General features: G+C 36.6%; 1 protein-coding gene across 2 annotated transcripts in view; it reads right to left on the reverse strand.

The window, feature by feature from the left end:
• DPH6 (diphthamine biosynthesis 6) overlaps positions 1-24426 on the reverse strand; it is a 445531-nt gene that overhangs the window by 37609 nt on the left and 383496 nt on the right. Inside the window, exon 11 of one of the 2 annotated variants that reach the window (XR_010123937.1) lies at positions 6083-6167. The exons of the other annotated variant lie outside the window; for it this stretch is intronic. The gene's annotated coding sequence lies outside the window, so the exon portion shown is untranslated. The remainder of the gene's footprint in view (positions 1-6082; positions 6168-24426) is intronic. 2 annotated transcript variants of the gene reach the window in all.

Consider the following 24426-nt stretch of genomic DNA (forward strand, 5'->3'; position numbering starts at 1 on the left):
AGGCATGTGGGTGGCTTTTAAGCTTGAAAAGGCAGGAATATGGATTCTTGTCTAGAACCTCCTGGAGGCATGTAGGTCTGCCAACACCTTGATTTTAGCTTAGGGAGACTCATTTCAGACTTCTGACCCACAGAATTATAAGATAATAAATTTTTGTTGTTTTAAGCTATTTAGTTTTCATAATTTTGTATAGCAGCCACAGAAACCAAATTGCTAAAAAAGAAAAAAGAATGTCAAAGTATGAAGAAAATGAAATAATCCTTAAGGATATAGGTAGAAATTTCTTTGTGTATGTTTTCAAGTAAAACAAGTATTTACAAACTTAGCAAAGAAAGAGAATGCTGTTATTTGTAGGGCTTTGAGTACAATAGAGATATAAGACTGAATACCTATAAATGAGGTTTTAATATATGCTACCAAAAGTTAAATAGACATTTAAATTGCTGCTATTATTAATTTTATTAATTATTTAAATGATTTAAACCTATTATTCTGATCTTGTGATACCATTTTTATTAAACTACTTATCTCCATTTCTTAAATTACAAATTAGATAGTCTGGCTTATTTAAATGTCTATATTATGATTGCTCTTGATGGCTTTTCTTTATATGCTATTTATCATCCAGTTTCAACCAAAAGGCAAATATTGGAGAGGGAAAATCATATTATTTTATAAAAGCTAGTGAAATTGTTTATGCTTATTAAGATATGGTACTTTCAATAAAACCAATTAAAGTCTAGAATCATTTTTCAAAATCATTCTTTAAATTATCATTTACAGGTTTTTTTTTCTTGTCTTGATACATAAAGTATTTAATTTGAGTTGAAAAATCAAGCAACCAATTACTCAATCAATGGAATGACTCACTTTGGAAACATATCCATAAGTGAAAACAAAAAATAAAATGAAGGCCGGGTGCAGTGGCTCACACCTGTAATTCCAGCACTTCGGGAGATCGCTTGAGCCTAGGAGTTCAAGACCAGCCCTGGCAACATAGTAAGACACTCGTCTCTGCAAAATATAAAAAAAAATTAGTGTGGTGGCACATGCCGGTAGTCTCAGCTACTAGAGAGGCTGAAGTGGGAGGATTGTGTGGGCCTGGGAGTTTGAGGCTGCAGTGACTCATGATTATGCCACTGCATGCCAGCCTCGGTCCTGCCTTAAAAAAAAAAAAAAGAAAGAAACAAAAACAAAGCAATTAAAATTTATAAGCAGTCATTTTTGAAAATCAATGCAAACGACTTGGATGGAATTTTTCATATGTATTTTTGAATCTTGATAGTGTTAAAACAAAGGGCAAAAGATCAATGACTGTATTACTGAAGTCACGTATACTAATAGATCATTCATTTCTTTTATGTTTCAGGCCTTCCTCCTCTTAGATACCAGCTATATGATTCAGAATCTGGAGTTAAGTTTTATTAAATGTTATCATTCCAGGCAGATTCAACTATAGTGTTTGAAATGTGCAGATTATATTTCTTTGGAAAGTTGCAGGAAAAATGTTGTGGCAGCATATACATGCCTTAAAAGTGTAATTTAAAAACACACATCAATAATATTGAGCATATGGCACAAACTTTAGCACACAGGCACACACTAAGTGACAAAATCTCAGGAATACATATAAGATTTGACATTCTACTTAATACACTTATTTTCAGAAACTTATTCTTTCCAGACACTATGAAAAACGAAAAGGTACAAAAGTGAGGGTAGTCTCTAAAGGTATTATGATGGTTAATTTTATGTGTGATAGTTAATATTACATATCAACTTGGCTAGGCTACAGTGCTCAGTTGTTTGGTCAAATACAAGTCTAGATGTTAATGTGATGTGTTGATTGTATCGATGTTTTTAGATATGATTAGCAATTATAATCAGTAGACTTTGAGTAGAGCAGATTACCCTCTATAATGTAAGTGGGCCTCATCCAATTAGTTGGCCTTCAGAGAAAAGAATGACGTTTCCTGAGGAAGGAGCCACTCTGCCTTGAAACCGCAGCGTGCCTTGCTTGAAACTCCAGCTCTGCCTTGAAACTGCAGCATGGAAACTCTGCCTGAGTTTCCCACCGGCTGGTCTGCACAGCAGATTCTAGACTCAAGACTGCAATATCAACTCTTACCTGAATTTCAGACTTTCCAGCCTCCAAAATCATATGAGCTGTCTGTGTCTCTCTCTCTCTGTATGTATGTATAAATATATTCATATCTCTATCTACATATCCCATTGGTTCTGTTTCTCAGGAGAACCCTGACTAATAAAAGCTATTATTGCACAAACACTTTTCAAATAAAATATTACCTTGATTACTTCTGAAATAAGGTAATTCTATAGTCTCATTGTGGAGATCTTTCAATCCCTTTATGTAAATTGATCCAAAATATTTTGTTCATTTTAACCCTAATTGATAATAACTTTAAAAAAGTTAAAAGGGATTTATTTTTTCTACCCAATATTCCTCTTCCCTGAGATTCTTTCCCTACCTCTGCCCAGTGTCCACAACTTTCCTATCCAGCCCATGAGTCATCTCTCACATATATTTCATTTTTTCTCAATTATAAGATCAATGAAGAGTTTCAGAGACATTCTTAGTTTTGATTTTTTAAAAAATCTCTTTCTGTGACCATTACTACTGTGTTCTGGCTTGTAAGTACTTCCCTTGGTGACTGTTTTCTATCATGTTAACAATTTATGTTTAGCCAATAGTTAAAAAAAATGTGTGCTGGAATAATTGTTGAAATAAACTAAATGACTCTGGATCAATTACCATAAGGCTGTCTTAAGAAGACTTGTTCTGTCTGCCTTAAAAGAAGACCCTTTAATAGGGTTTAAGAGAAATCTGTGTCTTCATTTTATTTTTTAGGCTCAGAATAACTAATTCTGACTGAAACTCTAAAAAGAATTGGAAACAGTGGTTAATTAAGAGCCATATAGTCCACGGTCAGGAGGTCCACATTCCTATCTCCGTAGACAGCATATTTCAAAACGTTTATTAACATAGGATTTTTTCAAAACAAAGTTCAAAACTACAAAACTACTCTTTTGCTGTTGCTTAAGAGGGAGTTACCGCTTATGCAATTTATGACTCAGATTATCTTCTTAAACAATGTTACCCACATAAACCTTACTTGAAATCAATGGTACTGGCATTCAAACATTTTCCTTATATGGAGTTAACTGTGTCCTCTATCATCTGACTGAACCAACTAAAGTCATTTCTCTTAAAGACATCAACAGCTCAAGGGAAAAAAAAGTTTTCTCCCTAGGGCTGGGGGAGGACTTTTACTCTGCACTTTAAAATGTTTGCTCTGTTCCAAGAAGATATTAGGATCGGTTGACTGACAACAGGAAAAATTTTCCTGGCAGAGAAGGAAGCCAGAGGAGATTCACATGCAGACAAAATTTTAACTATCAGGCTGTTTGTGTACCCCATGTCTATTCTAATATGCCAAGCTGGGATAAATCAAATGGGCTCTAAAAATGGGAGATAAAAATGCGATTTCACAATAATTCTGGAGTTTACAGAATATCCATCTTAAGTGTTTCTTTTTTACAGAGTTATTTATTACCGGGCAAAGCTAAACGGCTATTTCAATACATGTACTACTCAAAGAAAAAAAAAATCCCTGAAAACTCTGCATTTAAAAAGCGTTATAAAGATAAAACAGTTTTACTGAAGTGCTAGTGTGGGTTTAGAGAGACTAGGACCCACACAAAGATGCCCAAAATCTGTTTGAAATCAGGAGGGAAAGCAGGACAGATGAGCCATGTAGTGCTTGGTAGATGACCACTTTCCAGCTGGCCATCCCTCCACAGGAGAAGTCGGGACCGAAGTGTCCTGGCTCAGTGTGAGGTACATATCTACACAGTTTGCCTCCATTATGTCCTCAGATCTTTAGGGCGGACAATCTCTTACGGATGTGGAAGCTGGACTCCAGGCATGAATGCAGAGGACTAAGCACACATGAAAGCACTGTTGGGGTGGACATGAAGCAAATGCTGCATAGCCCTCAGGACAGACTCCAGTCAGCCTTTCATAGTAACTTTATAATCATCCAGTTTTCCTTGGTTTCTCAAAGAAAATGTGTTCCTTGTGAGAATCAGTAGAACAACAGCTGTAGACGCCATCTTTAATTCCTGCCGTAATACATGTTATGAAAATCCCTCAAAGACTACAGGAGGCCAGGTTCAGTGGCTCACACTCATAATCCCAGCCCTCTGGGAGGCTGAGGTAGGGAAATTGCCTGAGCCCAGGAGTACAACAAAAGCCTGGGCAACATAACAAGAGCCCAGCTTTACCAAAAATAAAACAATTAGCTGGGCATGGTGGCTCACCCTGTAGTCCCAGCTTCTTGGGAGGCTGAGGAGGGAGAATTTCTTGAGCCTGGGAGTTGTAGGCTGCAGTCAGCTGTGATTGCTCCACTGCACTCCAGCCTAAGGGACAAAGTGAGACCCTGTCTCAAAAAAAAAGTGCAGGAAATTCTGATTTCTGAGTGTGAGGAGAGTAGAGGCTGGGCAGACTCTTCTGTCCAACAGTAGAACATTTTTGCCATCTCCTGTATCGCCTTTGGGGACCTTACCTACCCCCTGGGCTAAGACTTCCAAATTGATTCTTCTAACCTAGCTGTCTTCCCCTTGTTGGGGTGAGCCTTTGGCTTTTTTTCTTGCTAAGACATTTCACAGGCAAAATGAAGCGTGCAAATGAAAATTCAAAATCGAGGCATTCAGGGTTAATTCATGGCTTGCTAAACCATCTAAATTGAACTTTAAATAATTAGACTTAAAATATATTGGGTCAGAAGATAAATCTGATCACAGCAATACAAGAAGAATCTGATTTGGTTTTACCTTCATTCTTCCCTGAAGAAGGCTCATTTTGAGAACAACTGAAGAACAAATTTAACTTAAATTTGATATAGATTGGATCAAGAAAACTAAAGACAATAGCAACAACAAAACAATATAAAAAAGAAAAGCTACCAGACACTGATAACTCTAGGAGAATTAATACAGTTGAAAATCACTTACTGTATGCAGTTTACAAACAAGATTCTGTTTAAAAAAGCATAAACTATTCAGAAAGACTGAAATCTATTATATTAATGATGTACTTTTTTTTTTTTTTTTTTTGAGACAGAGTCTTGCTGTGTCGCCCAGGCTGGAGTGCAGTGGCATGATCTTGGCTCGCTGCAAGCTCTGCCTTCCGGGTTCATGCCATTCTCCTGCCTCAGCCTCCCGAGTAGCTGGGACTACAGGTGCCCGCCACCATGCCCGGCTAATTTTTTGTATTTTTAGTAGAGATGGGGTTTCACTGTGTTAGCCAGGATGGTCTCAATCTCCTGACCTCGCGATCTGCCCGCCTCGGCCTCCCAAAGTGCTGGGATTACAGGAATGAGCCACCGCGCCCGGCCACTGATATATTTGTTTTTAAAGCTTTCTTTATTTTAAAAAATAAAGCTATTTAGGAGAAGCATTTTTTTTGTGCCTCATAATAATGCAGATAGAGAGAAATAAATGGATACACAGAAATATTAACAGTTTGATTTTATTAAACTGTTAATTTCCTAATGATTTTTCCAGTTAGAACTTTTTTAGGATTCTTTATTTTAATGTTTAATTTTTTCTTATTTTGGGGACCATTTTCCAAAAAGCATTACTTACTGTTACTTCCAGTAAATGCATAGTATTTTATGGAAAAGCTATCTTTTGTTAGACAACTTTTTACCTCTTGGGAGGCGTTTTCTCTCCGTCTCTCATCTCTCAAAAATCCAAGTCAACTTATTTCAAATAAGTGGCAATAAATTGAAAATTTTCACAAGTGTTAATCTGGCCTAGGTGTACAATACTAATTAATCAAGAGCTTCAGGAATTGAGTTATTGGCTTAGCTAAGACCTGACTAAAATGGTTTACATTTTTTTAAAGTAATAAAAAAAGCCTTTTCTATAATCACAGTATGCTGTTTTTAAGTCAATTTTGGTTTGTCTCTTCCATTTTTTTCTTGGTATGGACTTTGAATTTTAGGATTCTGAGGCAAAGATTTTAGTTGATTTCTAAGTATAGGTAAATAACACTAACCTTATGATTAATTATATCTTCATTTCTTTTCTTCTCTAGATTATTGATTAAAATAAGTATTCTGTTTTTCTGCAATATGTTCTTTCTGCAACAAACAGAAATGTATAAAGAAGAAAGCCAAAGTCATTTATAATCCCACCATCTAGAGAGAACCTCTTTTTACAGTACGATGAATTTCTTTCTAGTCTTTTGTGTGCATATATACATTTCCAGGTTACTTATTTTAGATTTCATAACATAGACATGCTATCTTTCATGTTGGGCACTTAACAGAGAGTTTCATTTTTTACTTTCCTAGTGTCCTTTAACTGAAATTACTTTACATGTGAAGCAACTGTCCTAGAATTTGGGAAGACCAGTGACCGACAATTATTCTTCATTAGAGGAGTTAGAATATGAGAATACTGCTTGGGAGCTGGTTAGCTGATACAAACAGTATGAACATTCTGGGAAGCTAGCTCTAGCTGCATTCTTTAAGCTGGCAGGCTATTCTAGAAGGCTTACAATACACTTGCTCAGAAAACAAATGTTCCCTGTTCCTGTCTATGCGGGGTAGATCCCTTCAGTTTGTCAAAATTCTTCTGCCATTTCTCCCTTTGCTGGAATCCAGTCCTGGACATGTAATGGACAATTATTGACTTCACTGGAACACACACAGATGAAAACAGCTTCAAGTTCTGGGGTAGTAACCTTAGCCAGCCATCAAAGAATAATTTTATTTATGCACTGTGAAAAGGATGGCTGGAGATATTTCTATCTGTATATCCATCCACTTCTCTCTCCATCTATCTATCTACATTGTTTTGAGGCACAAAAAATGCTTCTCTTAAATAGCTTCATTTTTTAAAATAATGTTTTAAAAACAAATAGTACACGAAACATTTAAATCCCCTCTGCAATAGCATTTGTGTAATATTTCATATTACACAAATAAACAAAAGCCCAAAATGTCGAAAGGCAACCACCAAAATGGTATATAAAGCTTAGATAAATGTAATGGGCTTACAGTTTCTCTGTGTGTGTGTGTGTGTGTGTGTGTGTGTACATACATGCATGAGTACTTTATTCAAAGTTTTACTCATTGAATATATATTACTTCAATATCATATTACTTGAATGTAACATTACTTTTATGATAGATAAAACAAAATAAGCTTATAAGGAAGAATTTTAAAAGTTCTCACTGCAATAATCTTTCAATTGCGGTTCTTAAAAGTATATTTGACCACAGAATGTATTTTAAAAATGTAATATCAAAACCTAAAACTGTCAAGACTATTTCTTTGCTGAATATTATGGGTATTGCACTCCATGTTTTGTTTTAGTATTTCATTTTCTCACCTCCTTATTTCCTCCTTTTCTCTCCTTCTTATAAATACTAGCATAGTCATACATCTAAATACTACCTTTTACTTTGGATGTTATGAGGAGAGGGAGAAGAAAATGGATATGTTTTTACCTTTGCATTATTTCAACATGATCTCATATAGTTATTTTAAACATTTTTGCCCTATATATTTTCTGTCCTTCCCTTCTCTCTCCATTTTCCTCTCTTTCCTAGAATAATCATGTTGATCTGCCGTATTGCAGAAGTAGCAGTAATGGTACTACTAAAGGTGAATTTGAAAAATTTTACAACGTTTATTATCATTGTGTCTGGGCATTGACTTAGCCTGTACATTATTCATATATGGAACCTCTAAAAGTCTTTAGGCTTCTTTATTTAAAATGGTATTCATTTGGTGAATATCTACCATGACCTTATCACCCAACATGTCACCAAGCAGCTAATCAGGCTGTCCTGATGTCCTACTATTAAGGTTAGTCTATTCATAAATGTCTTGGGAAAATTGTAATTGACTCTAGAAAAAAAATGGGGACGACACTCCTGATTTCTTTTTCTGGAGGAAACACTGGTTAATATATATTACATATAACAGTGTCACATTTATTGAATAAATTAAGCTCTAAAGTGCCAAATAGAGCTCATTATTGCCATCAAGCAAGCACTTACATGGTGCTTTCTATATGGCAAGCATTTGATCTAAATGCTTGATGTATATTAACTCATTTATTCCTGTAACAATCCTATGAATAGGTACAATATTATTCCTGTTTAACAGATGAGGAAATTGAGGAGCAGGGTGGCTATAGAAATTGCCCAAAGTCTTGTAGCTCTTAAGCAGCAAAACTAAGATTTAAAGCCAGACAGCTTACCTTCCGACGCCTTTCTCAATCACAATGCTATCATACTTTATTATCAGTATATATTTGATCATTTATTTTTTTAATATACAGAGCATTATCCATGCACAGGGAATGTAAAAAAATATAAAAGAGTTTCTGCCTTCAGGGTTCTTCAATCTAGTTAGAAAGAGTAAACAATATAAAATTGTAAACAATACTAAGCAGCAGAAGCAGTGACAAAGGAGTCATTCAGATGAGTTTTCTAGGATTTTTGAGGTGGCCTGGTCGGTGATAGCATGGGAAATTTGCAAAGGCTTCATATATCCAGACTTGTGAAAGATTTGGACCAAGGATCAAGATGCTTTTTAAGATCTTTAAAAAAAGTAATCTGAAATACAGGTAACTTAAAAATGTACTCAAACTCACTAAGACAGATGGTCTGAAATAGTCTGAATTATCTGTGGGTAGAGTGAGTACTTGATTTAAACCCCAGCAGGTGAGTGAGAATTACTAATATAAAACAATGGAATTTAAAACGCAATTATTATGCCATCAATATTGAAGAACTAGAGTGATCAGATAATTCAGAAAATGCTTGCCTTGATGCCTTTAAAAGTGGGACATGCAACGCCTTGGGCTGCAAACAATTAGTCCTGCATGTCAGAAGCTTGGGAGTGACAAGACCATTTGACAGCTCTGAACGATGAACCAGTGCCCAGGAGAACAGCAATCTAGAAACTGACTTGATTTGATACTTCTTTTTGCTTAAAGCAACCAACATTTCAGTGATCTATAGTACTCCAGGGTTATATTTATCTACAATTACTGTAATGCAATTGTTTCAGAAGAAATAATGGGTAAGTTAAATAACAAGACCAATGGCACCTGAGGATAAATAAGAATACAGGAAAATTTAATTGTTAAAAATCCTGTATATCTATTTCTACCACCTCTTTTAAGTTAACAGTAAAGTTATTTCATTTTTCTTCCATTTAACTCACAAGCTACAAGACTGTACTATAGTTTGGCTCCCCATTTTAGCTAATTACAGTTTATTCTATAAATTCCATATTTACAGGGAACATTATGTATCAGTTTCTTAACATTAATGTCTTTTGTAGAATGTGTTCAGCTTACCTATAGATTGAATATAGGTTGAATATAGGTTCAATAGATTGAAATATATTCAATATTTCAATGGATTCTAATAATCTGGTATAATTATTTTCTCTCTAGTATTTCTGCCATCCACTCAGTTATTCACGATTAGAAACCTAAGGGTCATTTTTGGTTCTTGCCTTTCCTTTTCTACTCATACTTAGTCAACACGTGTTCTTGATCATACTTCTTAAATATTTTATAAATGTGTATAATTCATGAAGGCAAATTATTTCCATAGATCCGGAGGCATATATATTCCTGCTGAAATTAGAACCCAGGTCTTTTGATTCCTCATTCAGCCCTTTATTTGATCTATGATACTTTCAGAGTAGAGACTTTCTTTTTAACTCAAATCTGTCCTTTCTCAATAAGTAACTACGGAGTAAAAAATAATAAATGCAAGCTCCCTGCAAACATTAAAAAAAGGCACAGAAATACCAATGAGTATTAATGTGCATAAAACACTATTAGCATTACCTATGACACTTGACTCTGAATTTATCATTCTTATGCTTCACTAAAGAATGTTTTGCTGAATGTCCCCCGGGTCAATGTCTCCACCTGTGCTGTGGATCTTAACAGCTTCTGCCCCCTCCTGAATCCTGCTCAGGGAATACTTCCCTCCCCACAGTATCTAACATCTCCATCCCCCCTTCTCTCCTCCCCTTGCTCTTTCCCTTCAGCCCATAACTATCCTTACATTTCTTCCAACTTAAGAAACAAAGAAAAGCAAACACACACAAAAACCCCAAAACTAAACTAAACTGAAAGCATTTCCTTTTCACCTCCCCTCACCACACAACTATCACTAAGTCTTTTTTTGTTTGTTTGTTTTTTGAGATGGAGTCTCTCTCTGTCACCAGGGCTGGAGTTCAGCGGCCCCATCTCGGCTCACTGCAACCTCTGCCTCCCGGGTTCAAGTGATTCTCCTGCCTCAGCCTCCCGAGTAGCTGGGATTACAGGTGGCCACCACTACGCCCAGCTAATTTTTTGTATTTTTAGTGGAGACGGGGTTTCACCATGTTGGTCAGGCTGGTCTCGAACTCCTGAACTCATGATTCGCCTGCCTTGGCCTCCCAAAGTGCTGGGATTACAGGTGTGAGCCACTGCGCCTGGCCCACTAAGTCTTATTTAGTCAAGCTACTTACAGACCTGACCACCACACAGGCCTTCCTCACTGCCTGACTGTCTGACCATTCTTTTATTTAATGAACAATTAATCATTAAATTTCTTTTAATCAGTTATTTCTATGGGCCAGGCATTGTGCTAAAGAACAAGCCTCACTTTAGTATTCTGCAATAGACTGCACTTAGATTCAACTGTTTACAGGCTATGATCGCGCTAGAGTTGCGTAAAAGAATTATCTCTAAAGCTAGGGTCTTCTCACTGCCAGTGAGTGCGCAGTGAGTGCAGAAATATTTTTATTATGTGTATCCATTTATGTTAACTACATATGCGATCCAGATGCTTGTTCCGCTCCATGGCCCACACATCTCTTGAATGTAGAATACCTGCACCGGCTTTCTCTGAGGAGAATGAAGATCTGGTCCACTGGGAGTCTTATGACTTTTTAATTTTATGTCCTCAACTGTTTTACATAAGGGACCAGCAAATTGGAAGTTAGAAAGATTTTTGCAAATAGAGACAATGTAAATGTTATTTTCAATTGAGCCTCATGTCTACCTTTTAAAACTAGATTACTCTTTTGGAGGTGACAGAGAGAGAGAACGACAGATCAGAGTTATAACTAGAGAATAAAATAAGGAACATATTTCTTATCAGATGGTGCAATTTAATAAAAGTAACAACAAAGGAGGGGCTTGAGAATAATAATAGAGAAGTTCCTTAGCCATTTGAACTGGCAGTAGACAGTAAGAATTTATATGAACCCATTTAAGAATCTCATTTGGTTTCCAAACAGTATCTGCCAATAGTGATGTACAGAACAACTCCACAGCTGTTATTCATAATAAATGCTTACAAATATAAGAAAACTATTTGGCCATGGATCATGGGAGTTTTAAACAAATATACGTCTGGAAGGCAGAGCTTGTGTTGTAAATTTTATGCAAGGCCCTTAGAAATCTGCTTCAGCAAACAGCAAATGTAGCCATTACTCCTACCTCAATGTGCAAACTTGTGGTGAAGAACACATGCTACAGCCTTTACATGGGAGAACATCATATTCATGCAAAGTAATAAAAACAATCACAAAGATTCAGGCTCCAGTGTTTTCCTGCAACATATCCATGTAAATAATAACAAAGATTTAGATGCTCCTCGAAAGAATCATAGAGATATTAAAAGATGATGATGCCAAAAATTCGAGTTTCCATTAAGAATCGAAATAAAAACAAAGGGTTTTTTTCTGGTTTACATTTCTGGCTCCAAATGATGATGTTTCTATAAGGTTTTGGAGACATTCAGAACACAAATTCAATGGCTATATCTTTCATAAGTTTATTTTTCAATTATCTCATCTCTCTCCTGCTTCACCAACCCCACAAAAACAAAAGATAAATAAAAGCAAACATCTAAAGGTAATTAGACAGGAAGAAGTAAAGCGTAGGTAACTCAATTGAGTTACTCAACTTTAACCTGGGGAAGTGGGTTTGACTTTCATAGTAACCAAAATTTCTAGTAATTCATGTTAGGATTAATTTTAGCTTCTGGATCTATGTTTTTCTTTTAGCTTAAATTATAGCAGTTTGTAAAACTGTGGTCTACAGTATTGTTTTAAAAATGTAACGTGCATTCAAAACACCTGGGGATCATATTAGAATGAAGATTCTGACTCAGTGGGTCTATCCTGTGGACAGAGAGTCTCTATTTTAAACAAATTCTCAGGTGACATTGATGTCTCTGGTCCATGGACCACACTTTGAGTAGCACGCATCTGGATTTGAGAATGTAGCAGATCCTCAAATAATGTAGTTTTGTTTAACACTGATGAGAAATAAATCAATCCCAGGCTGGGGCCACCGTCTGTGTGGCATTTGCATATTCTCCTCATGTCTGCATGGGTTTTCTCTGGATACTCCATTTCCTCCCACATCCCAGCGACGTGCACAGTAGGTGAACTGGCGTGTCTAAATGGTCTCAGTCTGACTGAGTGTGGGTGTGGGTTTAAATGCACACCTGTCCAATGTGGTGCCTGCCTTGTGCCCTGAGCTACTGGGTTATGTTCTGGGCCACCCTCGACCCTGAACTAGAATAAGAGAGCTGGAAAAGGAATGAGTGAATGAATACAAATTATTATAAAATAAAAATGTGTAAAGTCTATGCTAATCATACAAATAATAATAAGCGACGCAGAACGAAATGCTCAGCAAGTCCACTACGTTTGTTATTGTTTGTTTTTGAATGTGTGGTGCTCGGAAGTGCTCCTTAAAATTTTCACTTTGAACAAATTTATTCCTTGATTTAATTCACCATGACTACAACTGCTGTCACTCACTGAGTCATAAAAAATTGGGTAAATAATTATCTTACTTGTTTTTATTCATCCTTCTTAAGTGTACATATAGCTCACATTAATTTCAATGTTTAAGATTAGATGTGTTTTTAGTCTTTATTTAGAAGTTTGGTAATGTTTTTGTGACCAGAAATATGCCTAGGAACTTAACTCTTGTTTATATCAATTAGCCTATGGTAAAATTAGTTTTCTTATACATCATTTCACATAAAGTTGCAGTTTCCAGGAGCCTAGTGACAATGTTCAGTGAGGACTTACTGTATTAGTTCCTTGAGATGCCTCGAGAGCTCTGTGCCCAGTATCAATAAGTTAGGAACCACTGCATACTGTATCATCCTCTTGAAGAGTCATGGTTGACATCAGCATATTAAAAAAAACTCTGAAAATTTTAAGGTTTGAGACACTGGCCCAAAGAAGAGTACACCCTAATTAGACCATTACTCCAAAATCGATTTCCTCAGAAAAACGATTATATTGCATTTGTTTGTTTGTTTTTTGTTTTTTATATTTTTGAGATGGAGTTTTGCTCTTGTTGCCCAGGCTGGAGTGCAATAGTGCGATCTCCGTTCACTGCAACCTCCGCCTCCCAGGTTCAAGCAATTCTCCTGCCTCAGCCTCCCAAGTAGCTAGGACTACAGGCATGTGCCACCGCACCTGGCTAATTTTGTATTTTTAGTAGAGATGAGGTTTCACCATGTTGCCCAGGCTGGTCTCGAACTCCTGACCTCAGGTGATCCACCCACCTTGGCCTCCCAAAGTGCCAGGATTACAGGTGTGAGCCACTCAGCCCAGCCAGATTATATTGCATTTTTGAGATGAGAGGAAGAAGTTAGAAATAATGGGCTTTGTTGTACTTAGTGGGAGGAATATAATTTTATTCTAGAAGGTAAATGAACTCTCTGAGGTTTAGCTAGGGCAGGGCAGCAGAATGTGACAACAGTGGTGTTTCTGCCACAACTACAAAAAATATCATGATACAGGGGTTGGCAAACTACAGCCCTTGTGGTCAGTTTTTGTATGAAGTAAAGAAAGGGTTTTATATTTTTTAATGGTTGAAAAACATCAAAAGATTAATATTTTATGATGTGAAAATTATGTAAAATTAAATTTTAGTGTTTAAAGATTTATTGAAACATAGCCCCACCCATTTATTTATGTATTGTATATGGCTGCTGTCACTGTACAAAAAAGAGGTGAGCAGTTGCTGAGAATGTATGGATCACAAAGTCAAAAGTATTTACTATCTGGCCTACAGAAAAAAATCTGCCAACTTCTGCAATAATGGACATAAAAACATAAATTTACAAAGATTAAAATATATGGTATTTTATATTTTATTTTTCCCCTCTTATTTTTAAAAATTATAGTTTATTGCCTAAGATTCAGTATTAGGCCCTATATTTTGTTTAGTGAGGGTGTTGAACTAAAAAAAAATGCATAGGTGGTTAGACGGTATTTGTATTTAAGTATTTCTCAAGGCTTAACACTCAATTAGGACCTTAGGAACTTAGGCCTCTACATTGTTTGCATAATTAGGCCATCCTTCTAAGAAGCATGGAGCTTGTGAAATGGAAGATCTCTGGTTATGCAGAATATCATAATGAATTTAGTATGTAAGTTTGACCCTCGGAACTGTGAAGAGCAGAAGAGCTCTGTAAAAGAAAGGGACAAATATCTGCACAGTCCTAAAGGAAGAGAAAGAGAGAGAAAGACAGAGAGAGAGAGAAGAAATGAACAAATGGAAGATCATAGGTAACATAACATAAGCCCCTTCAAGAGAGCCCCTCAAAACATTCCAAAAGTCTGCAAATGACATGAATGCTTGAGGTAGGGGATTTCGTTGTGAAAATCTGGAAAGGGTGGAGTTTAACATTTGGGGTGAGTAATAGCTCAAACCCAAGAGATAAAGAAAATCAAGGAAATTAGCAGAAAAATTGCGGAAGGCACAAGGATTTCAAAAGCTGCATAATTGAGTTCATACTTGAGTGGTTCATCTTACCTAGATCTCCAGAGGAAGGTAGCATCTGATATCTGACTTACATAATCAATAAATATTTCTCGAAAGTTACAATTAGGAGGAATAATTTGGGGGGTTCTATTGCACAGTTGGGTGAAGATGGTTAACAGTAAGGTATTCTACAAAACAGCTGGAAGAGGGTTTTTAATGTTTTCACCATAAAGAAATGATAAATGCATGAGGTGATGATGGATATGCTAAACCCTGATTTGACCATTACACAACATATACATGTGTCTAAACATCAAATTTTAGGCCATAAATACATACAATTACAATGTGTTAATTAAAAATAAAATAAATAAATAAATATTTGTTGAATGGTGAACTGGCACACGTTACTTAACTTTGTAATGTCTCATTTCCTCTTCCAGCAAATGGGGACAAGAAAACCTACTTCTCGTCGCTGTGAGGATTAAATTCATTATGCATGTAGCCCTGTATCTGGCATGTAATAGGGCCTCAACCGGTGGTAATTACTGTTCTCATTACTTTTGTTTCATAATTTTAAGCAGACTGTCAGGCACATAGTAAGTGCTCAAATAGCATTTGTTGCATATGAAATAAAAAAATGTTCTCTCCATGACAAATGTGAACCCAGTATGAAACCATGGGTACCTTTTAAATAGTGCTGTAGTTTTACATTTTGATTACGACTGAAAGGAACACTAATAAGACAAGTTGCCTAAACTGTTATGAAATTGGGATTACTATAGTGGCAGGTTCCTTTTACTCATAGTAGCCTTAACACTATCAAACCTCTGAGGCCCTGGAGACTCATTGGCCCTACACTGCTGTAAGATATCATGCAGAAATATCACAGCCTGTAGATGATTGTAATCAAACACTCATAAGTTTGATTGAGACAAAGAGGCAAAGAGGATAGCAAAAAATATCTATTCATTTTAGAAAAAATGTGAATAAGGGAGCCACATGAGGAAAATGTCCTTTTTCCCTCAGAGCATTTTGGAAAATGTAATGTTCTACAATTGGCTGCTTCTTCCTTCCACATTTGAAGGTAGGACAAATTCAGAAAGGAAAATGGACCTTTATCTCTGGCCTGTCTATGACCTTCAGCAGAGGTTAATTGAGATGGAAAAGAAAAAGTAGCAGATCTTCTCCTGCACAATTACAGTGCACATTGCCTGATCTTTTTCGCATCATTATAAAGTATTAGAGCTAACCATAAAAAAGGACTGGATTTATGAAACTCCTCATAACTCAAACAAGAGCCAGAGAACTATAAAAGTTTGAATCCAGATTTTCTTTTACCTTGTATGTGTGTGTAGTATGGTTTTTGAAGCATGTTCAATTACATTATCTCATTTGATTCTCGTAACAACTCTATGAAGCAGGCTGGCATAATCGTCCTCCATTTTGTAGAGAAGCACATTGAAACTCTGAGATATTAAGGGTTTCATCCAATTTGAAATGATTACAAAGTACCAGAGATGGGACTAGGTCTTTCAGCTCTTTGTCCACTGCTCTTTCTACCTCATCAGACTGCCCTGGTCCATGAACCCCAGGGTGAAGGGCAAAGGGAGGCTACGCATCTCCAGGCCTTGCATTGTGCTAGCCACAGGCTTGGCTGTCCTTATGTGAAACACATGCTAAGATGACATTTATCATGTCTGAATGTGTATGTAAAAGTGACACTCAGCTTGAGGGAGACTGGGTCACATTCATGAAAAAGATAACCACAGATAAAGTTCAATCTTATTTGAATTGTGTTCTTTCATGAGAAAGGCACGATTTTGAGACATTATTGTTATTACTTTGAATCACATTATATTTCTTATATGTAGAAATCACATTATATTTCTTATAAAGTAGACCACTATTTTTTAAATGTTTATATTTTCTAGGCATACTTTGAAATATCTGAAATAAAATTTATCTATTACAGTCTTATCTTTTTTAGTGATATGGAGAAAACCAGGTTTCTGACCAAGGATTACGCTGAAACATTTTATCTTCTTTCACCTCTGATGAAATTCACGTTTGAGAAATTAAGGGAATCCTGAAAATTTGATGGTCTTCCTTTTTGTAAAAACCCAGCCCAGACTTAAGGAAAACCGTAATACATTTTTCTCATATTAAATATGAAATATATGATATATATATATATTTACAATTAGAATGTACAAAAATTGGTTTGTGAGACTGAAGTTTTATATTTGTTTTTGGCATATGTTGTACAAAAGAAAGCAGAACATACGAATGAACAAATTGAATAAGATTTTGGAAGCTATTTTTAAGAAGATAAACATTTCAAAGCATAAACTAAATGTTTCTTTTCTAAACATCTGGAATGTGACATTTAAAGTCTCTTATTAGAAATTGTATGATATAAAAAAAGAGTTTAATAATAAATATCTTCTTCTGCAGTTTAAGGTGAAAACGCCACTATTGAACCTTCAACACTTTAAAATGTTCTCCAAACACCTTTCAAACTCTGTGTGTGGGAGTGGCAGGGGTAAAGGGGGTAGAGGATGGAAAGGGTATGGAATGGGATGGGGCACACTTATTTGAGGGGAATCCCAAGGTGGACCTAATGACTAGAGAGTGCAAATTCATTCTGGCTGTCTGAGAAAGGCTCTGTTTTTGTCTTTGATTCAATTTGATGACACAGATTATCTGTCTTGATCTGATTATTCTCTTTTCTCTTTGCCCTAACAGTTGCTATTTGACATCTCATGCACAGGAAAGACCCAGTGGGCCACGAATAGAGAAATACAGTTACAGGTGCTCTGTGCTTATGGAAACTAGGTGTCGACCTACACATTTATGGGAGTTGTCTATCACTGAGTTAGAACTTTCTGAGCACCACAGCTTAGACATTATATCCAGTTTACAGGACCTGAATGTGTAGATTTTCCTGGAGGAAATGCTTCTTTTAACTAATCTTGGAGATTTTACATTATCTTCTGAAGTATTTGACACACACCACTATAATTTTGGATTTGTAAATTGAATCTTGATTAACCAGAATCATTACACAATCTGTTTCGGAAAAGTGGTTTCTATAGCATGGGTTGGGACCAAGGCTAAGAAGGGTGAATGCAGATTGTTAGGCCTTAAAAATATCTGGGAATGATTCCGATCATCTTCTTTTACAATACTATAAACTTTTTAGTTACGGGTTGCTCTAATTTTTCTGTTTCTGTGTATAAACCTTTCAAATTAATGAAGAAAATCAAGCTGTTTCCCAAAAATACACTCAAGACATCACTGCACTCCACATCAAATTCAGAACTTCATAAATAACTTACTGGTTTGCTTGAATTTTTAAGATAATATAACACAGTTATCTCTAATGTTGGCTTCATGAATGTTAGGCATTATTTTCAAAATTAATGTGTATGTATAAAATCTTGGGGGGTATTATAGCTTTTATTAGATTCTTAAAGGAGTCCATGAGCACCTCTATCCCCCAGAAATTAAGGACCCCTATAATAAATAAGCAGACAAATTTACATGAGACTATTAAAACAGAAGGTCTTAGAGACCAGGTTGTGGTACTCCGTCCCCTCATTTCCAGCACCTTCTTTCAATCCTGCCCACATGCCTGGTGTTGAGGCTCCCTCTTGCTCTTCTGCTCCTATGCATGTACAATCAAGTTAATAACAAGAGACACACAGAATGGATGCTCCTACTGCATTCCTACTCTTTAATTATGAATATCAAATCGACCCTGAATCTTAGTGACCATTCCTGTTCTGTGAACAAATTGGACAATGAAGAAAGGAATTAAAAATGTTCTTCGTCACTCTCCTTAAACTAAGAGCCTAGAGAAAGAAAGGCTAGCTTTTAAATTTTAGGCTGAATGGGGGAGCTGTAGCAATCAAATGTCAAAGGCATTTACTAAGAAGGACTCCAAAACAACCCAGCCAAAAAAAAAAAATCCTTATCAGATCTTCTAGATTTATAATCTTGTTTCTTTTTCTATTAAAAATACTTTCATATTCAGTCTTAGAATCCTTGGGTAATACTTAGATACTACCATATTCCAACAAAGGAGAAGGGAAGAAGACATCTGCCACTGCCTAGGCTCCAGTTGTGATGCCTTCCTGTCTTCCACATTTCTGTAGCGGTCAATTCTTTATTGTATGCCCCTATTTTGCATCATGGTCCCTCTCTCAAGGAAGTGGAAGGGCAGAAATGAGGGGAAAAAAAGTGTGAGATTAAAAGGCTACCACTCGAATGAACTAAGATTTTTGTTTTTTATATCCTGATTGGCTATATAAGCATTTGGGGGAAAATGTATCAGTATTTGCATTGCTATCTTCATCAATAAAATTACATTTGCTAATGGTTTTCATGGAATTAGGGAATTATATGCACTCACCAAATGTAATATGATTCATTTTAAACAAACCCCTTTTCATGAATAAGGTATTTTTCTAAACATTCTTACAGCAAGTTGTTTTGAAACTCAAAAGTGCCAATGTTAATAACATCCATAATTGTTTCTCTACAGCTTATGCTGTTATATATTATATAAGAAAAACTAGAAAAACTGGTAAAAAGGAGTTTAAAAAGAGTTCTCAACTTGAATTAAATAAGTGGGAGATGGAACAAATTATAGTACTTATGTTGGGAAAGCTATTTTTCAGCTTTTGAATTTTTTAGTTATGGCATGACTAAGAAAAAATTGAACGCCTACATACCAGCATACACAATGGGTTTTAGTTAGGGAAACTGGTTTTAGCAAAAGATTACTGGAAATGATAAAAAGAAAAAAACAAAAGAACTCTTCTGTCTCTCTACTTCTGACCACCTCTGACTTTACTCACCTAGAACAACCCTAATCTTCTTTAAAAATGCAACTCTCCACCTACTATCTGCCTGCACCAGGTAGCAAAGTTGGCTAGGAAAAAACACAGGCTAAGCTCATTTTCAATAGAGAGACACTCACTGGTCTCATCTTAAATTTATATTTCTGATTTTAAATGGGCCTTCAGCATCCCACTATATTTATATAGTCGATGTATACTTCTACTTTTCTAAGCTGGTGTTTCACACCCATATCCTTTCCTTTTTCCCCAACTTCCGACATTTCTCTCTACTCCTCACTATCAGCTAATGAGCTTGCCTCTTATTTCAATACAAGACTGAGAAATCAGAAAAGAATTACTTTATCTTCTCACTATGGAATCTATCCCCATGTACTCTGCGTTTTCTTTCTTTACAATGGGAACCGCGTTCCCATGTAAGACCAACTCCTCTGCTTGTGCAGTGCATCTCATTCCTTCTGGACCATTCACTTCTACAGCTATTCTTTCTCTTGTATTTTCAGTTTCTACTTTTCTACTGAATCAGCATAAATGCAGGCTGCAGTATCTCTCATTTAAAAAATACTCTTCTCTAAGACATACAAGTGGCCAAGAAACATGAAAAAATGCTCATTATCACTAACCATCAGAGTAACGCACATCAAAACCACAAAGAGATACCAGAATAGCTTCTATTAAAAAATAATAAAAAAAAATAACAGGTGTTGGCAGGACTGCAGAGAAAAGGAAACACGTATACACTGTTGCAGGGGATGTAAATTTGTTCAGCCACTGTGGAAAGCAGTTTGGAGGTTTCTCAAAGAACTTAGAACTACCATTCGACTCAGCAATCCCATTACTGCATATATATCCAAAGGAAAATAAATTGTTCTACCAAAAAGACACATGCATCTGTATGCTCATCCAGCACTATTCACAATAAGAAAAACATAGATTCAACCTGATGCCCATCAATGGTGGATTGGATAGAGAAAATGTGGTATATAAATACCATGGAAGACTACACAGCCATAAAAAAGAAAGTCACATCTTTTGCAGCAACATGGATGGAGCTGGAGGCCATTATCCTAAGCAAACTAATGTAGAAACAGAAAACCAAATACTGCATGTTCTCACTTATAAGAAGGAGCTAAACATTGAATATACACAGACATAAAGATGGAAACAATAGACTGGAGAACACAAGAAGGGAGAAGAAGTGGGGGAAGGATTGATAAGCTACCTATTGGGTACTGTGCTCGCTACCTGGGTGATAGGTTCAATCGTACTCAACATCATGCAATATACCTTTGCAACAAATGTGCACATGTATCCCCTGTATCTAAACTAAAAGTTGAAAAAAAAATTCTTTTCTAGACCACACATCCTAATTATTGTCCCATTTCTTCCCTCCACCTTGCAGCAAAACAAAACCTTCAAAAGGCTTCCATGTGTAGGCTTTCCATATTCACTTCTTCACTTACTTCTCTTGCTAGTCCACTCCATTCAGGCTGTCTTCTCCATTTTTCCACAGAAGCCATTCTTGTCAGGATCCCTAGCATTCTCCTTCTAGCTATATCCAATAGTCAGTTCTTTATTTTTTCTTTTCTCAACTTTTATTTTAGGTTTAGGGGTACATGTGTGGGTTTGTTACATGAGTAAATTGCATGTTGCTGGGGTTTGGTGTACAAATGATTTTCTCATCCAGGTAGTGACAAAATCGCTACCTCTAGTATCCGATAGGTAGTTTTTTGACCCTCAGTCTCCTCTCACACTCCCTCAGGTAGACCCCCGTATCTATTCTTCCCATCTTTGTGTTCCTGTGTACTCAATGTTTAGCTTCCACTTATAAGTGAGAACCTGTGGTATTTGGTTTTCTGTTCCTGTGTTACTTCACTTAGGATCAAAGGCCAGTTCTTAGTACTTATCTTATTTGACCCATCAATGGCATTTGACGCAATTAAGCTCTGTCTCTCTCTCTCCCTCTTAAAACACACTATTCTACATGGATGAAGCTGGAAACCATCATTCTCAGCAAACTATTGCAAGGACAAAAAACCAAACACCACATGTTCTCACTCATAGATGGGAATTGAACAGTGAGAACACATGGACACAGGAAGGGGAACATCACACACCAGGGACTGTTGTGGGGTGGAGGGACGGAGGAGGGATAGCATTAGGAGATATACCTAATGCTAAATGATGAGTTAATGGGTGCAGCACACCAACATGGCACATGTATACATATGTAACAAACCTGCACATTGTGCACATGTAACCTAAAACTTAAAGTATAATAATAAAAAAAAAACACAAAACAAAACAACAACAAAAAAACACTATTCTTTCTTTGGTTTCTAAGACACAATACTCTGCTAGTATTCTTGTTGCCTCAGGAACTTCTTAGTCTCCTTACTGAATCTGCCAATTCTTTTCGTCCTTGGCATTTTTCCTCCTCCTTCAACTTCCTAGGTGTTCACATCCCTTTTGTGGTTTTAAATCTTTATGAGAAGGCTTCCAGATTTATACCTCCCACCTCAAACTCTCCCTGAGCTCCACACTCCTGTAGTTAACTATTCATATTTACTTGAGTGACTGAAACAAGTCTGCGTCTGCAGTTAAGAAAAGCAGAAAAATGACCAAAACCATATCTCCCTGTTATGGATTGAATGTTTGTGTCTCCCCCAAGTTCATATGTTGAAACGCTAATCTCCAATGTGATGGTATTTGGAGATGGAGCTTTTGGGAAGTAATTAAGGTTAGACGAGGTCATGAGAGTGAGGTTCTGGTTTGATGGGATCAGTCTCTTTTTAGAAGAGACACCAAGAGCTAGCTTGCTAGCGTGCTCTCTCTCTCCCATTCTCACTCTTTCTCTCTCTGCCATGTGAAAACACAGAAAGATGCCAGCAAGAGAGACCTCAACAAGAAGCAAATCAACCAGCAACTTGATTTTGGACTTCTCAGCCTCTAGAACTGTGAGAAATAAATTTCTGTTGTTGAAGCATCCAGTTGTTGGTATTTTGTTATAGCAGCCCAAACTGACTAATACACTCCTCTTTGCCTTCCAAACTGCTCCTCCTCAGGTTACCCCATTTTGATAAGTGGCAGCAGTATTTATGCACTTGCTCAGGCTAAAGGGCCAGAGCTCATCTTTGACTTTCTTTCCTGCATTCCTCATCCAAATTCACCAACATCCTACCAAGTCTTCAATATATACCCTGCATCTTGATTATTTCTTGCCACCTCAACTGCTACTAATGTAGCCCAAGACATGTACATTGTTAGCATAAACTACAGTATGGTCTTCTAATGGATCCCCTTGCTTCCAGTCTCTCACATGCTCAACCCTAGTTCCTTCATAATATTCTCCACACAGCAGCTGAGCTATATTTTAGAAAGGTGAGTCAGAAAATGCTACTTTCCCTGCCTGAAATCGTTCATGGCATCCCAGGACATTCAGAATAAAATCCAGCTGCCTAAGAGGGACCTCAAATGTTCTTCATCATCCGGCCACTGTTTATATCTCCATCTTTCCAATGTTTTGTTTATTTTCTCTGTTCTAGCTGCATTTGCTGCTTCTAAGCATGTTAATTGTGTTCTTGCCTCAAAGCCTTTGCAGGAGCTAGTTAGTCCTTCTGAAATACTCTACTCTCAGAGCGTGGCAGGACTCATTCTCCCGCTTCACCTAGGTCTGTACAAATGTCACTTCCTCACAAAGGCCTTTCTTGAACATTTTATCTAAAATAGTGACTAACTTGTTTTTCTCTCTCCCTTACCCTGCTTTTTTCTCTTCACAGCACTTATAATAATTTTTTTAATCAACTCTCTTCCATCAGAATGTAAACTCCATGAAGACAAGATGTTTGTCTTTACCACTGAACCCACACTGCTAAGAAGAGCCTCCACCCAAGAGCAGACCCTCTCTAGATACATGTTGGATGAATAAGCAGTTTTCAAATGTTTTTCCAAAACTGTAGAAATTGCTATTTATAAATTTTAAGGTCTAAAATCTGATTTCAAAAATGTGTTCTCCTTTGAATGAGGAGAAGTGAGGGAACCCCATAAGCAAATTGGTCACAACACGCAGACCATGTAAACAGAAGATTTCAAGGTGGCAAAGGCAGAGGAATCAGCAAAGCTTACAAACATGCTTACTACCATGGCGAAAGAGTGAGGAAAATGGAGAAAACAAAACTGCATTTGCTTTTTGGATCCTTGGTGAGCAGAAAGGTGAAAGACGTTGGTTCTACTATGCCAACCATCATCTTCTGACGCCCACAGCTTTTGAGCTAGAGATATCACATATTATTTGGGCTTTGCTGGAGATTGTGCTGAGGCTGCTACTGACCCCAGAAAACAAGAGTAGTTTGTTCTCTTCCCTTTTTGTTTTTAACCTTCCATAGAGCCCAAGTTTTACTGCCACTTATCTTCCCCCTCCTGAATTCCAATACTGATTCCCCAATTCCAACACTGATATTGACCGAAGTGAAATCATGCAACATTCCCTAAAATGCAACCTGTTATTTTTCTTACCCGGCCTTTATAGCCTAAAATTAATATGATGCCATCCCTGCAACAAAACCGTAAGATATGTTTGAAATATTAATCTGAAGAAACGACCAGGACTTTTCATTCAGCTGTAAAAATGTACTAATGCAAATAGAATAAGCTAATGCATATTTGATTTAATAAGCAGTGAATCGAAAAGTTATGCTAAGTGGTTTA

The sequence above is a fragment of the Pongo pygmaeus genome, chromosome 16, assembly GCF_028885625.2.
Source record: "Pongo pygmaeus isolate AG05252 chromosome 16, NHGRI_mPonPyg2-v2.0_pri, whole genome shotgun sequence".
Taxonomy (NCBI): Eukaryota; Metazoa; Chordata; class Mammalia; order Primates; family Hominidae; genus Pongo; species Pongo pygmaeus.